This window comes from Moschus berezovskii, chromosome 3, assembly GCF_049115385.1.
Source record: "Moschus berezovskii isolate FMDL1 chromosome 3, NW_MosBer_1.0, whole genome shotgun sequence".
NCBI lineage: Eukaryota > Metazoa > Chordata > Mammalia > Artiodactyla > Moschidae > Moschus > Moschus berezovskii.
Genome location: NC_142462.1, coordinates 15,429,021 through 15,445,599, shown reverse-complemented (window position 1 = coordinate 15,445,599; position 16,579 = coordinate 15,429,021). Strand labels below are relative to the sequence as shown.

General features: G+C 38.7%; 1 protein-coding gene across 3 annotated transcripts in view; it reads right to left on the bottom strand.

Annotated features, from left to right (window-relative positions):
* ANKIB1 (ankyrin repeat and IBR domain containing 1) overlaps window positions 1–16,579 on the bottom strand; it is a 159,274-nt gene that overhangs the window by 98,535 nt on the left and 44,160 nt on the right. Inside the window, exon 1 of one of the 3 annotated variants that reach the window (XM_088833210.1) lies at window positions 8,413–8,810. The exons of the other annotated variants lie outside the window; for them this stretch is intronic. The gene's annotated coding sequence lies outside the window, so the exon portion shown is untranslated. Of the gene's footprint in view, window positions 1–8,412; window positions 8,811–16,579 lie in introns of those variants that run through there. 3 annotated transcript variants of the gene reach the window in all.

Genomic DNA, 16,579 nt, shown 5'->3' with positions numbered 1-16,579 from the left:
ACCGGTAAAGAATGGATGAAAGTGAAAGTGAAAATCACTCAAAGAGTAAGAAATATGTCTTCCCCTAATTTCCTGATTATCTTTTAATTGTGAAGGGCTCTATAATTTTTTTTTTCTTCATTTGGTGGCTCAGAGGTTAAAGCATCTGCCTCCAATGAGGGAGACCGGGGTTCGATCCCAGGGTTGGGAAGATCCCCTGGAGAAGGAAATGGCAACCCACTCCAGTATTCTTGCCTGGAGAATCCCATGGACAGAGGAGTCTGGTGGGCTACAGTCCACGGGGTCACAAAGAGTCGTACATGACTGAGTGACTCCACTTTCACTTTCTATAATTTTTGATTTTAATAAGAAACACATCTTTCTTATTCTTTTTTTGTGGATATAACACTTCAATAATATATGTGACATTTAAACTATACCTCCATTTGTATTAATTAATGTTTGCACTCAGAGATTTCTGTTTACAATGAACTATACTATGGCTCAAAATTTTAAAATCTATTATAGTAAGAAGGTTAAGCTCAAGGGTCATATGTTAGGGGGGTGGAGGTGCATAGAACCAGCTGCTACACTAAGTAACCTCTCAAGGGAGTGTAAGATTCCTCAATAGACTCTTCCAGTTTGATGTCGTATTTCTAAAGGTTTACCTTTAGTACCAGTAAATTAAGAGTAGGAGCCAATTATTTTGTTGAGGCCAACCTTCAGCCCATAATAATCAATTTAAAAATAGTTTACTTTTGTAGTAAAAGGTAACATATTAGGAGATAGATATTTATTTTTGAAGAACTTTATCTTCTACAAAGGATTTCTGGGAGTAGTTTATTAATTTAAGCGCACTTGAGTTTCTGAGGCAGTTTATTAACCTATGAATGAGGAAACTGGGAGACATGCATTGAATCATGGAAGCAGAAAGGACTATATTTAAATCATACCAGCCTGTCTTTCCAAATAGGAAAGCTTTTGAACATTCACGGGTTGTTGCTTGCCTTCATCATTATCTTATTGCTCTTGTCCAAGTCTAATGCTTCAGTAAGACTGAAATTTATACTACAGAATGTACAGTCAGTTTACAATAGCTCTAAACAAAGTAAGGTTTAGTGCAGGTATCAGCAAACTTTTCCCATAAAAGACCAGATAGGTAAAATATCTACTTGTGAGTCATATGGCTCCCTGAATCATATGATCTCTGTCATAAGTACTCAACTCGGCTGTTACAGCTTGAAACCCATAGGTAGTATCTAATCGTAGAATAGCTGTGGTTGTCTTCTATAAATTTCATTTACAAAAGTAAGATCTGAGATGTGGTCCATGAGCTGTAGGTTGCCAGCCAACCCCTGATGTGGTGGAAAGAAAATAGCTGGTTTGGAATCCGACATCTACTTCTTAGTATTAATAACCCAAACCATTTAACCTCTCTGTACCTTAATTTCTTCTTATGTAAAAAAGGGATAAGGCCACCTACCCTGCAGAACTGTCAAGATTACCTAGGTTAAGTATGTAATACAGTGCACAGTAGGTACTCACTAAATTTTATCTCCTCCTGTCTGCAAGCCATTTGGTTAAGAGTTGCTGCCTTTAAAGAACTCAGTACTCAAATTCTTTTCAAAAGACAGTGAAACCTTAAGAAAAATGTCACCTACTCTAAGTTTTATATCAGAACTGATATGTACCTGGTAGTCTAAACGTCCTCATTTATTAGGGGTCTGACCTTTGACAAGATAAAAACTATGTATTTTTTTCAACAGTCTTCTGAATCAAAGTTAACTTCTCTTTCACTAATTTTCTAGGTCACTGCCAGTATTAACAAATGTCTCTCCAGTGTAACTGCACTTATAAATACTAAGTGAAAGGCATATAAAATTTAGTACAAAGCCAGAGCAGGAGACAGAATCTCACACTGGAGGTACATGGAAAACACACACATAAATATACATAAGGCAGCGAGCAGGAGGTCTTACTCCAAAATGTTGCTACAAATGCAATATAGTTAAGTGATTTGGGAATTAGCTTGCCTAATTGCATATTAAATTGAAGTCAAGTGTAGCTTTAATCTTGGCGGCTTCCTGCAAGAAGTTCATGAACATCGGCAGTCTACAGAAAAACTTGTGGGTATTAGAGAATACTATCAAAATGATCTGAGCTGAGAAAAACCAAGTTGCTTAACCAAGACAGCAACTTCCCTATAAGATGTATTCCAGAAATAAAATGTCCAGACAAACATGAAAGTATTATCCTGACAGTTCTAGAAAACTCATTGCGGCAGTTTGGCTGCCTGAGGTTTCTGAGCAACCAAGGAAAGAGATAATCCAACAAATTCTGGCTGCTGCTGGAAACCATTTATATCTATACAGCTTTCACTGTATGGAAAAGGATGATGCAGTTAGTAAAGAAAGAAGTGAAAACAGCTGCAAAGGGCAGCAACTGAGTGCCTCTTTTTGCCAAGCTGGCAGATGAACACTGAAAATAGCTAGCATGAGGTCCATGGGTGGAAAGCTGTTCAAAGGTGGGATACAACCACTGTATACAGCATCACTCTTAGAATCATTCTATTTCCTATTAAAATATAATTATCTGCAATGAGCAGAGAACTCTAAGTTCTAAACTCCCCACTAGTAAAATTTTCAAGTAGCTACAATTTTTCTTAGACGGCATTCAGCTTTCATAATTTGACTTTACAACCACTGAAAATATGTAGTGCTCAAAATGAATATTTTGGGCTCTAATGTTAAGATAATGTCAGTGAAGGGCTCAATTTTAGCAACTTTGGCATATCTGGTTATCTAGCAGTGTTTGCTTTCACAATTTTTGAATATTATATTGTCTTTATTTCCTGAACACAGGTAAAAATATCAAGTTGGAAGCATTTTCGTGTGGTGTGAAGAAATCAAAGTCTTAAAGTCGATGCAACTGAGAAAAAGAATTACTTATGCCTCAAACTGAGGCTGCCTAAACTTAAATCAACTGTATATTCAATTAAAACAAGAGATAAATATAATGCACCATTTACAAAAGGTTAGAAATTTCTAAACAAATATTATTTTAAAAAGTAATAATTATGAGATGAAAACAAGATGGTGGAACAGAAAAGACTTGAGCTCACCTCATCTGGAACCTACCAAAAAAGATATTGTAGTTCCAAAGACAAAGAAAAAGCCACAATGAGATGGCTCAGTTCAGTTCAGTTCAGTCGCTCAGTCATGTCCGACTCTTTGCGACCCCATGAATCACAGCACGCCAGGCCTCCCCGTCCATCACCAACTCCCGGAGTTCACCCAAACTCATGTGCATCGAGTCGGTGATGCCATCCAGCCATCTCATTCTCTGTCATCCCTGTCTCCTCCCACCCCCAATTCCTCCTAGCATCAGAGTCTTTTCCAGTGAGTCAACTCGTCTCATGAGGTGGCCAAAGTATTGCAGTTTCAGCTTTAGCATCAGTCCTTCCAATGAACACCCAGGACTGATCTCCTTTAGAATGGACTGGTTGGATCTCCTTGCAGTCCAAGGGACTCTCAAGAGTCTTCTCCAGCACCACTGTTCAAAAGCATCAATTCTTCGGCGATCAGCTTTCTTCACAGTCCAACTCTCACATCCATACATGACCACGGGAAAAACCATAGCCTTGACTAGACGGACCTTTGTTGGAAAAGTAATGTTTCTGCTTTTTAATATGCTATCTAAGTTGGTCATAACTTTCCTTCCAAGGAGTAAGCGTCTTTGAATTTCCTAGCTGCAATCAGCATCTGCAGTGATTTTGGAGACCCAAAAAATAAAGTCCAACTCTGTTTCCCCATCTATTTCCCATGAAGTGATGGGACCAGATGCCATGATCTTTGTTTTCTGAGTGTTGAGCTTCAAGCCAACCTTTTCACTCTCCTCTTTCATCAAGAGGCCTTTGAGTTCCTCTTCACTTTCTGCCATAAGGGTGGTGTCATCTGCATATCTGAGGTTATTGATATTTCTCCCGGCAATCTTGATTCCAGCTTGTGCTTCTTCCAGCCCAGCGTTCCTCATGATGTACTCTGCATATAAGTTAAATAAGCAGGGTGACAATATACAACCTTGACGTACTCCTTTTCCTATTTGGAACCAGTCTGTTGTTCCATGTCCAGTTCTAACTGTTGCTTCCTGACTTTCATACAGGTTTCTCAAGAGGCAGGTCAGGTGGTCTGGTATTCCCATCTCTTGAAGAATGTTCCACAGTTTATTGTGTTCCACACAGTCAAAGGCTTTGGCATAGTCAATGAAGCAGAAATAGATGTTTTTCTGGAACTCTCTTGCTTTCTCCATGATCCAGCAGATGTTGGCTATTTGATCTCTGGTGCCTCTGCCTTTTCGAAAACCTGCTTGAACATCTGGAAGTTCACGGTTCACATATTGCTGAAGCCTGGCTTGGAGAATTTTGAGCATGACTTTACTAGCGTGTGTGATGAGTGCAATTGTGCAGTAGTTTGAGCATTCTTTGGCATTCCCTTTCTTTGGGATTGGAATGAAGACTGACCTTTTCCAGTCCTGTGGCCACTGCTGAGTTTTCCAAATTTGCTGGCATATTGAGTGCAGCACTTTCACAGCATCATCTTTCAGGATTTGAAATAGCTCAATTGGAATTCCATCACCTCCACTAGCTTTGTTCATAGTCATGCTCTCTAAGGCCCACTTGACTTCACATTCCAAGATGTCTGGTTCCAAGGTGAGTGATCACGCCATCGTGATTATCTTCATCGTGAAGTTTTTTATACAGTTCTTCTGTGTATTCTTGCCACCTCTTCTTATACCTTCTGCTTCTGTTAGGTCCATACCATTTCTGTCCTTTATCGAGCCCATCTTTGCATGAAATGTTCCCTTGGAATCTCTAATTTTCTTGAAAAGATCTCTTGTTTTTCCTATTCTGTTGTTTTCCTCTATTTCTTTGCATTGATCATTGAGGAAGGGTTTCTTATCTCTCCTTGCTATTCTTTGGAACTCTGCATTCAGATGCTTATATCTTTCCTTTTCTCCTTTGCTTTTCGCTTCTCTTCTTTTCACAGCTATTTGTAAGGCCTCCTCAGACAGCCATTTTGCTTTTTTGCATTTCTTTTCCATGGGGATGGTCTTGGTCCCTGTCTCCTGTACAATGTCACGAACCTCTGTCCAGAGTTCATCAGGCACTCTGTCTATCAGATCTAGACCCTTAAATCTATTTCTTACTTCCACTGTATAATCATAAGGGATTTGATTTAGGTCATATCTGAATGGCCTAGTGGTTTTCCCTACTTTCTTCAATTTAAGTCTGAATTTGGCAATAACGAGTTCATGATCTGAGCCACAGTCAGTTCCTGGTCTTGTTTTTTCTATCGGTATAGAGTTTTTCCATCTTTGGCTGCAAAGAATATAATCAATCTGATTTCGGTGTTGACCATCTGGTGATGTCCATGTGTAGAGTCTTCTCTTGTGTTGTTGGAATAGGGTGTTTGCTATGACCAGTGCGTTCTCTTGGCAAAACTCTATTAGCCTTTGCCCTGCTTCATTTCATGCTCCAAGGCCAAATTTGCCTGTTACTCCAAATTTGGTGTTTCTTGACTTCCTACTTCTGCATTTCAGTCCCCTATAATGAAAAGGACATCTTTTTTGGGTGTTAGTTCTAAAAGGAGTTGTAGGTCTTCATAGAACCGTTCAACTTTGGCTTCTTCAGCATTACTGGTTGGGGCATAGACTTGGATTACTGTAATACTGAATGGTTTGCCTTGGAAACGAACAGAAATCATTCTGTCATTTTTAAGACTGCAGCCAAGTACTGCATTTCAGACTCTTTTGTTGACCATGATGGCTACTCCATTTCTTCTAAAGGATTCCTGCCCACAGTAGTAGATATAATGGTCATCTGAGTTAAATTCACCCATGCCAGTTCATTTTAGTTCACTGATTCCTAGAAGTCGACATTCACTCTTGTCATCTCCTGTTTGACCACTTCCAATTTGCCTTGATTCATGGACCTAACATTCCAGGTTCCTATGCAATATTGCTCTTTACAGCATCAGACCTTGCTTCTATCATCAGTCACATGGAGCCAAAGCGAAACAATGAGATGGTAGGAGGGGCAAATTCGTAATATAATCAAATCACAACTTGCAAACTGGAAAATAATTGTATCATGAAGTTCTCCTACAGAAGAGAAAGTTCTGAAACCCATGTCAGGCACCCCCATCTGGGAAGGGCTCATGCAAGGACTCACGTGCACTAGGATCCAGGGTGAAGTAGTGAGTCCACAGGACTCTGGCCAGACCTACCTACAGGTCTTGAAAGGTCTCCTGAGGAAGTGGGGGTTTGCAGCAGCTCAATCAGTGACAAGGACAGCAGTGCCAGAGGCCCCAGGGTATGTGGATCAGTGAGAGCTCTATTGAAGGTCACCATTTTGGCACTGAAACCTTGTCTCACCTGTAGGCTCCAGTGGTGGGATGCCTCAGGTCAAAAAATCAACATGGTGGGAGCACAGCCCTACCCAACAGCTGAAAGGTTGCCTAAAGTCATCCTGAGCCCACAACTGCCTCTACACACATCCCTTGACAGAGCCTTGATAACCAGAGGGACAAGACCCAACTACACTCACAAGGGGTCAGGCACCAAGTGGGCACAAGTCCCTGGACCAATCTCATCCACCAGGGGGCACCTAATCCAGTAATCATGATACCTACTCAAAGGTGTTGAAAACCTACAGCCATATAAAAGCCTGCAAATGGCTATTTTCTGTAGTTGTTTAATCGCTCAGTTGTGTCCAACTCTTTGCAACCCCAAGTGCTGTAGCCTGCCAGGCTCCTCTATCCATGTGATTTTCCTGGCAACAATACTAGAGTGTGCTGCTATTTCCTTCTCCAGGGGATTTTCCTGACCCAGGAATGGAACCCGTGTCTCCTGCACTCGCAGGCGGATTCGTTATCGTTGAGCAAACAGGGGAGCCCACTTGGATGTCTACGGCAGCTCTATTCCTAACTACCAAAACTTGGGAGCAAATAAGATGCCCTTAAGTAAGTAAATGAATAAATTAACTGTGGTACATCCAGACAATGGAATAGAATTCAGCACTATAAAGAAATGAGCTATCAAATCATGAAAACACATGAGGAACCTTAATTGTACATTAGTAAGAGATTCATGGGGTCGCAAAGAGTCAGACACGACTGAGCGACTGAACTGAACTGAAGAAAGATAAGCCAATCTGAAAAGGCTACAAACCACAAGATTCCAACTACATGACATTCTGGAAAAAAATTAAACTATCCACAGTTTTAAAAAGATGAGTGATCACGAGGGCTGGGGGTAAGGGAAGGATGAACAGAGGAGAACAGTGAATTTTTAGGGTACTGAAAGTATGCTGTATGATATCCTAATGATGGATGTATATTATTAATGCATTTGTCCAAATCTACAGAATGTTAAACACTAAGAGTGAATCCAAAGGTACACTGGATTTTGAGTGATTCTATCATGTTAATGTAGGTTCACCAGCTTAACAAATGGACCATTCTGGTGAGTAATACTGATAATAGAGGAGGCCATACATACATGGGGTTAGCGGATATGTGGGAAATCTCAGTGCCTTCCTTTTAATTTTGCTGAGAAACTATAAAGCCCTAAAAAAAGAGATTCTTAAAAAAAAAAAAAAAGACTTGAATCCTAATCTTTATGCTAATTTCTGGGCATTTGCTTCCTTGACAATATAATGAACACGAGTTACTGTGAAAAATAAAACTGAAAGTAAAGTATTTAGCACAGTGACTAATAAAGAAGGCATTTCATAAATCTGTGTACTTTCCCCTGGGTGTGTGTGTTTTTCCCAGAAGCCATTTCATACTTACTTATTGGTTCAGAACTTTGGGACAGTTGAAAGAGTTAGAAATTTAACCACCAGATAGGTTGTAAATGACTGTCCAAATCTAAGTTGTGAGAAAACTTCCAAATAATATTTTATCATTATGTACTTATAATTTGTTTCTGAATAGTGCTGGAAACTAAAATTACTTAAGTAAACCAACACACATGCATTAAAAAGAAACAAACAGAAAAGACAAGGAAATATATGCCAAGGACACAGGATAAATTTATGTTAGTCTTTTATGACAACTAAATTAAGGAATCTAAATAACATTAGATGAGATTTCTAAAATTTATAGGGAACTCATAGAACAATCAATCCACATTCACTGCTGGTGTGCTTGTGTGATATAGTTTCCATATCACACAAGCATATGTGTGATCCATATCTCTATTTTACCTCACTTGAAAAATGTTAGGTTAAAATTAGTTCATTTTAGACCAAAATTTTCATTAGTTCAGTTCAGTCGCTCAGTTGTGTCTCTTTGTGACCCCATGGACTGCAGCACACTGGGCTTCCTTGTCCATCACCAACTCCCTGAGTTTATTCAAACTCATGTCCATCACCTTCGGTGATGCCTTCCAACCATTTCATCCTCGGTCGTCCCCTTCTCCTCCTGCCTTCAATCTTTCCCAGCATCAGGGTCTTTTCCAGTGAGTCAGTTCTCCACATCAGGTGGCCAAAGTACCTACACATACTTTTAAGTATATTTATAAGTATTTTATACTTTCACAAAAATGACAAATATACTTATATTATTTAATATTGTTAAAAAGGTTTATTCCCCACTATCAAGATCCTAATTTTTATTTAGAGTGTTCGGCCCACAGGAAATTCAAGACTAAGAGGAAATTAATTCTTTTTATACAAACTAATGTTCTCTCAAGGTTTTCCTATTAAAAATGAGCTTGAAACTTCACAATGATTCTTATAATTTACAATGTTAGAAAGCTCTAGAGAAAATTTTAAAAATTAGAAGAAATGGTAACACTGAAAGTATGTGAGTACCTAAAATCTATGACTTTAAACAGTATATTCTAAATATACATCACTAGTATTAGAATTATGCTACACATAAATGATTCTTTTAATTGTTAATATAGTTTTTATTTACTATGATGAGTTTAAGTCATAAGAATGATACTGTATGGTCTTTCTAACTTCTAAAACTATGTATGCATGTTAGAAATGGAATCAAACTCCAATTTTTGGAGTTTTCAATTTTGTAACATTTACAGATAAACATTTACTCTCTCAGTATTAGAAAGTTATTAGCACCATCTATTACAGAACCATACAAAGAGAAGTGGAGAAAACAAAAGAAGGGAAGCTGCCAATTTTCTTCTTCTGTCTTTGAGTCACAATAAGCTATCTGAAGATCATCAACAGGGACAAGGATGAGTGACTGATCATCTCTGATGTCACCACCCTACTTATATTCAAGTGAGAGAGAAACCCGGGGATAACAATGCTTGGATCCTGCTTGCTGATCATACTCCAGATACAAGCGAGATAAATAAAAACATCATTGTTTTTCTATTTCCCAAATATAAAATGGAACCCTTTTCCAAAATTTCACTTTCAGTTCCTTGTATGGAACTTAAAACCTAAGTTTAGAAATAATTTTAAACTGCTTCATTTTATTTCTAGAGCATATCTAAAGAAAGTTATTTCAATGCATGAAAATTCACAAACTAAGTATTCATAACTCAAGAAATAACAGAACTTACAATCTCCTCAAAAAAGAAAAATCACTAGAAATACCTATAATGCAATAAATGAATTACATTTTAAAATAAAATCACAATGAGTTTTAAGTTTTAAAAAAAATCTTTTCAATATCTCTTATCATAAACTAGTCAGAGTATTATTTTAACTTTCAAGTTAAGAGGAGAATATATGTCTACTTGAATCTAAAATATATGAAAGAAAATTATTCTAATACTCACACACACAAGTAGCTCAACTGGTTTCAAATTTTCAATTTCCAAGAAACTATGAACAAATGTTTCTCAGTTTAGGTTCCAATTAAGTAAATTACGGTAAATCCATTCAACAGAATGCTAGGATACATTTAATCAAAATCATTTTTATAATTTTAATTTCTGTGGAAAAAAGCTTTTAACATAAATAAATGTTACATATACTATCATCACCACTAAAAAATATATATATTTATAGAAAAGACTAAGGAAATACATATTACCCTATTAACTCTGAAGGGAAGAACTATGCCAACTGTACTTGGAATTCTTCCTCTATTCTTCTTGGCATTAAAAATAAAGTATTTAAAATAGATCTACTAACAATGGACATAAAAGGGAGAACTTGACAAGAATACAGTAACAGTAGGATTTTAACACTCCACTTAACATCAATGGATACATGATCCAAACAGAAAACAAACTGGGAAACAATGGCATTACATAACAAACTAGAACAGTTGTACTTAATAGTTACAAAATATTCCATCTAAAATCAGCAAGATACATGTTCAAGTTCACACGGAATGCTCTCCAGTACAGATCATCAGGCAAGTCCCAATGAATTTAAAATGACAGAAATTATATCAAGCATCTTTTCTGATCTCAACAGTATAAAACCAGAAATCAAATACAGGAAGAAAAATGGGAAAAACAGAAACAAATAAGAGACTATACACCTCATAAAACAAGAAAAATCTCAAATAAACAAGCTAAACTATCACATAAAAGAATTAGAAAAAGAACAAACAAAACTGAAAGTAAGCAGAAGGAAGGAAACAGTAAAGATCAGAGACAAAACAACCAAACTAGAGAACCCCTCTACCCAGAAAAGATAAGATCAATGAAATGAGTTCTTTTTTAAAGATAAAATTATTAAGCCTTTACACAAGCTCATTAAGAAAAGACAGAGGACCCAAATAACAAAATAATAGGTGAAAGAGGAGAAATTACAACCAATACCACAGAAACATATACAATCATAAGAGAATACTATGAAAAGCTATATGCCAACAAATTCAGCAACCTGGAAGAAATGGTTAAATTCCCGGAAACATACAATCTTGCAAAACTGAATCAAGAAGAAACAGATAATTTGAATAGACTGATACTAGTATTAAAATTGAATCAGTAATTAAAAACCTCCCAACAAAGAAAAGTCCAGAACCAGACAGCTTCCCAGGTGAATTCTACCAAACATATCAAAAAGAGTTAATACCTATCCTTCTCAAATTATTCGGAAAAACAGAAGAGGAGGTCACGCTCCCAAGTCCATTCTAAAGTCCACCACTACAGATATCAAAACCAGACATAGACACTATGAGAAAGAAAATTATCTCAATATTCTTGATGAATATAGATGCAAAAATCCTAAACAAAATATTAGCAAACCAAATTCAACAATATACAAAAAGGACCATAAACCATGGTCAAGTGGGATTCATTCCAGGGATGTAAAGATGGTTCAATATCTACAAATCAACCAATGGGATATACCACATTAACAAAACAAAAAATTAAAATCATATGATCATCTCAACAGGTACAGACAAACCACCTGACAAAACTCAACTTCTATTCATGAGAAAAACCCTCAACAAAGTTGGCATTGAGGGAACATATCTCAACATAACAAAGTCCATTTATAACAAACCCATAACTAATTAATATTAAATGGCAGAAGAGTAAGTAAAAAAACAATCCCAGTGACCACTGCATTAAAAAGAATGAAATACCTAGAAATAAACACACCAAAAACGAAAAAACCTACACTCTGAAAACTATAAGACACTGATAAAGGAAACTCAAGATGATATAAATTAATGGGAAGGCATTATATATTGATGGACTGGAAAGATTAACACTGTTTAAAGGTCCATAAACCTAAAGCAATCCTTATCAAAACACTCTTGACAATTTATAGAAAACTAGAACAAAAAAATCCTAAAATTTTGTGGTACAGAATCAGAAAAGGCACCGAACAGTCAAAGCAATCTTGAGAAAAAAGAGCAAACCTGGAGGTAAAACACTCCCTTAACTTCAGGATATAACATAATGCTACAGTAAATACAAAAGGTAAGGTTCAGTTCAGTTCAGACGCTCAGTCGTGTCTGACTCCTTGTGACTCCATGGACTGCAGCACGCCAGGCCTCCCTGTCCATCACCAACTCCCAGAGTTTACTCAAACTAATGTCCATTGAATCGGTGATGCCATCCAACCATCTCATCATCTGTTGTCCCCTTCGCCTCCTGTCTTCAATCTTTCCCAGCATCAGGGTCTCTTCAAATGAGTCAGTTCTTTCCATCAGGTGGCCAAAGTATTGGAGTTTCAGCTTCAGCATCAGTCCTTCCAATGAATATTCAGGACTGATTTCCTGTAGGATGGACTGGTTGGATCTCCTTGCAGTCCAAGGGACTCTCAAGAGTCTTCTCCAACACCACAGTTCAAAAGCATCCATTCTTTGGCACTCACATCCATACATGACTACTGGAAAAGTCATAGCTTTGACTAGATGGACCTTTGTTGACAAAGTAATGTCTCTGCTTTATAATATGCTGTCTAGGTTGGTCATAACTTTCCTTCCAAGGAGGAAGCATCTTTTAATTTCATGGCCGGTATCACCATCTGCACTGATTTTGGAGCCCAAAAAAATAAAGTCTGACACTGTTTCCACTCTTTCCCCATCTATTTGTCATGAAGTGATGGGACCAGATGCCATGATCTTAGATTTCTGAATATTGAGCTTTAAGCCAACTTATACACTCTTCCTCTTTCACTTTCATCAAGAGGCTCTTTAGTTATTCTTCACTTTCTGCCATAAAGGTGGTGTCATCTGCATACCTGAGGTTATTGATATTTCTCCCAGCAATCTTGATTCCAGCTTGTGCTTCTTCCAGCCCAGCATTTCTCATGATGTACTCTGCATATAAGTTAAATAAGCAGGGTGACAATATACAGCCTTGACATACTCCTTTTCCTATTTGGAACCAGTCTGTTGTTCCATGTCCAGTTCTAACCGTGGCTTCCTGACCTGTATACAGGTTTCTCAAGAGGCAGGTCAGGTGGTCTGGGATTCCTATCTCTTTCAGAATGTTCCACAGTTTATTGTGATCCACACAGTCAAAGGCTTTGGCCTAGTCAATAAAGCAGAAATAGATGTTTTTCTGGAACTCTCTTGCTTTCTCCATGATCCAGCGGATGTTGGCAATTTGATCTCTGGTTCCTTTGCCTTTTCTAAAACCAGCTTGAACATCTGGAAGTTCATAGTTCATATATTTTTGAAGCCTGGCTTGGAGAATTTTGAGCATTACTTTGCCAGCGCGTGACATGAGTGCAATTGTGTGGTAGTTTGAGCATTCTTTGGCATTGCCTTTCTTTGGGATGGGAATGAAAACTTTTTCCAGTCCTGTGGCCACTGCTGAGTTTTCCAAATTTGCTGGCATACTGAGTGCAACACTTTCACAGCATCATCTTTCAGGATTTGAAATAGCTCAACTGGAATTCCATCACCTCCATCAGCTCTGTTGGTAGTGATGCTTCATAAGCAGCACTTGACTTCCCATTCCAGGATGTCTGGCTTTAGGTGAATGATCACACCATCGTAGTTATCTGGGTCATGAAGATCTTTTTCGTATAGTTCTACTGTGTATTTTTGCCACCTCTTCTTAATATCTTCTGCTTCTCTTAGGTCCATACCATTTCTGTCCTTTATTGAGCCCATCTTTGCATGAAAAGTTCCCTTGGTAACTCTATATTTCTTGAAGAGATCTCTAGTCTTTCCCATTCTATTGTTTTCCTCCATTTCTTTGCACTAGTCACTGAAGAAGGCTTTCTTATCCCTCCTTGTTATTCTTTGGAACTCTGCATTCAGATGGGTATATCTTTTTCTTTTCTCCTTTGCTTATCGCTTCTCTTCTTTTCACAGCTATTTGTAAGGCCTCCTCAGACAGCCGTTTTGTTTTTTTCCATTTCTTTTTCTTGGAGATGGTCTTGATCCCTGTCTCTTGTACAAGGTCACAAAACTCCGTCCATAGTTCATCAGGTACTCTCTCAGATCTAGTCCCTTAAATCTATTTCTTACTTCCACTGTATAATCATAAGGGATTTGATTTAGGTCATACCATTACGGTGTAGTGGTTTTCCCTACTTTCTTCAATTTAAGTCTGAATTTGGCAATAAGGAGTTCATGATCTGAGGCACAGTCAGCTCTCGGTCTTGTTTTTGCTGACTGTATACAGCTTCCCCATCTTTGGCTGCAAAGAATATAATCAATCTGATTTTGGTATTGACCATCTGGTGATGTCCATGTGTAGAGTCTTCTCTTGTATTGCTGGAAGAGGGTATTTGCTATGACCAGTGTGTTCTCTTGGTAAAACTCTAAATTTGCCTGTTACTCCAGGTGTTTCTTGACCTTCTACTTTTGCATTCTTGTCCCCTATAATGAAAAGGACATCTTTTTTGCGTGTTAGTTCTAGAAGGTCTTGTAGGTTTTATAGAACCGTTCAGCTTCTTCAGCATTACAGGTCGGGGCACAGACTTGGACTACTGTGATACTGACTGGCTTGCCTTGGAAACAAACAGAGATCACTTTTGGACTCTTTTGTTGACTATGATGGCTAGTCTATTTCTTCTAAGGGATTCTTGCCCACAATAGTAGGTATAATGGTCATCTGAGTTAAATTCACATGTTCCAGTCCATTTTAGCTCGCTGATTCCTAAAATGTTGATGTTCACTCTTGCCATCTCCTATTTGACCACTTCCAAATTGCCTTGATTCATGGACCTAACATTCTAGGTTCCTATGGAATATTGCTCTTTACAGCACCGGACCTTGCTTCTATCACCTGTCACATTCAGAACTGGGTGTTGTTTTTGCTTTGGCTCCGTCTCTTCATTCTTTCTGGAGTAATTTCTCTACTGATCTCCAGTAGCATATTGGGCACCTACCGACCTGGGGGGGTTCATGTTTTAGTGTCCCTTCTTTGTGCCTTTTCATACTGTTCATGGGGTTCTCAAGGCAAGAATACTTAAATGGTTTGCATGCAGGTCATACCATTACAGTGTGATGACCTGTCCATATTAGTTGGCCCTACATGCATGACCTTTAGGAGATACTCCCCTGTCTAATGTCAGAAGCAGCAGCTGCGCTTCACTGGAGCAGCAATGAGGAGATACCCCACATCCAAGGGCAAAGGAGAAGCCCCAGCAAGATGGTAGGAGGGGCGAATATGCATTTTGAGTTCGATCCCATTCCCACCAGAGATGCTCAGAGGGCTTGAGCAGGCCTTGTGTGCACCAGGACCCGGGGACCCCACAGAGTCTTGGACAGAACTGTTTGAGCATCTCCTGTGGAGGTACGGGTTAGCGCTGGACTGCTGCTCTGGGTGGAGCAGACTTGGGTATGGAATAAGCCCTCTTGGAGGAGGTTGCCACTGATCCCACCATAGAGCTGCCAGAGCTTACACAGGACTGGGAAGCAGACTCTTGGAGGGCACAGGTGGAACCTGGTGTGTACCAGGACCCAGGAGAGGGGAGTCGTGACCCCGTGGGAGACTGACCCAGACTTGCCTGTGAGTGTCCGGGAGTCGCCAGTGGAGGCATGGGTCGGTGGTAGCCTGCTGTAGGGCTGGGGGCACTGGGTGTGGCAGTGCATGCATGGGATCTTTTGAAGGAGGTCGCCATTGTCTTCATTACCTCCACCATAGTTTGGTCCTACATAAATAGCAGGGAGGAAACACAACTCCACCCATCAACAGAAAATGGGATTAAAGATTTACAGAGCATGGCCCTGCCCATCAGAACAAGACCCAGTTTCCCCCTCAGTCAGTCTCTCCCATCAGGAAACTTCCATAAGCCTCTTATCCTTCTCAGAGGGCAGACAGACTAAAAACCACAATCACAGAAAATTAACCAATCTAATCACATTGACCACAGCCTTGTCTAATCATCCATGGGATTTTCCAAGCAAGAATACTGGAGTGGGTTGCCATTTCCTTCTCCAGGAGATCTTCCCAAGCCAGGGATTGAACCCGGGTCTCCAGCACTGTGAGCAGACACTTTACCATCTGAGCCACCAGGGAAGTCAGGCATAAAAATCAGACACAGATCAGTGGAAAAGAGTAGACAGCCCAGAAAGAAACTCATGCACTTATTGTTAATTAACTGATGATAAAGAAAGCAAGAATATATAATGGGGAAAAAACAATCTAGTCAAATAAGTAGTGTTAGGAAAACTGGACAGATAAAAGAATGAAATTAAAATATTTTATTGTACCATATACAGGATAACTCAAAATGGAGTAAAGGCCTGAAAATATAACCTAGAGGAAAACACACAATACACTCTTTGACATACATCTTAACCATGTTTTTCTGAATCTGTCTTTTAGGGCAAGAGAAACAAAAGAAAAAATAAACAAATGGGACCTAATGAACAGGCTTCTGCACAGCAAGGGAAACCATCAATAAAGCTAAAAGAGTTCCTACTAAATAACAGAATATATTTACAAATGATATGTGTGATATGAGACTAATGTTCAAGATATATAAATAGCTAATAAAACTCAATATTGAAAAAACAATTAAAACATGGGTAGAAGACCTGAATAGACATCTTTCAAAGAAGACATACAGATGGCCAAGAGGCACATAAGAAGATGCTTAACATGACTAAACATCAGGGAAATGAAAGTCAAAATTACAATGAGATATCATCTCATACATGTTGGAATGGTTATCAACAAAAAGAGA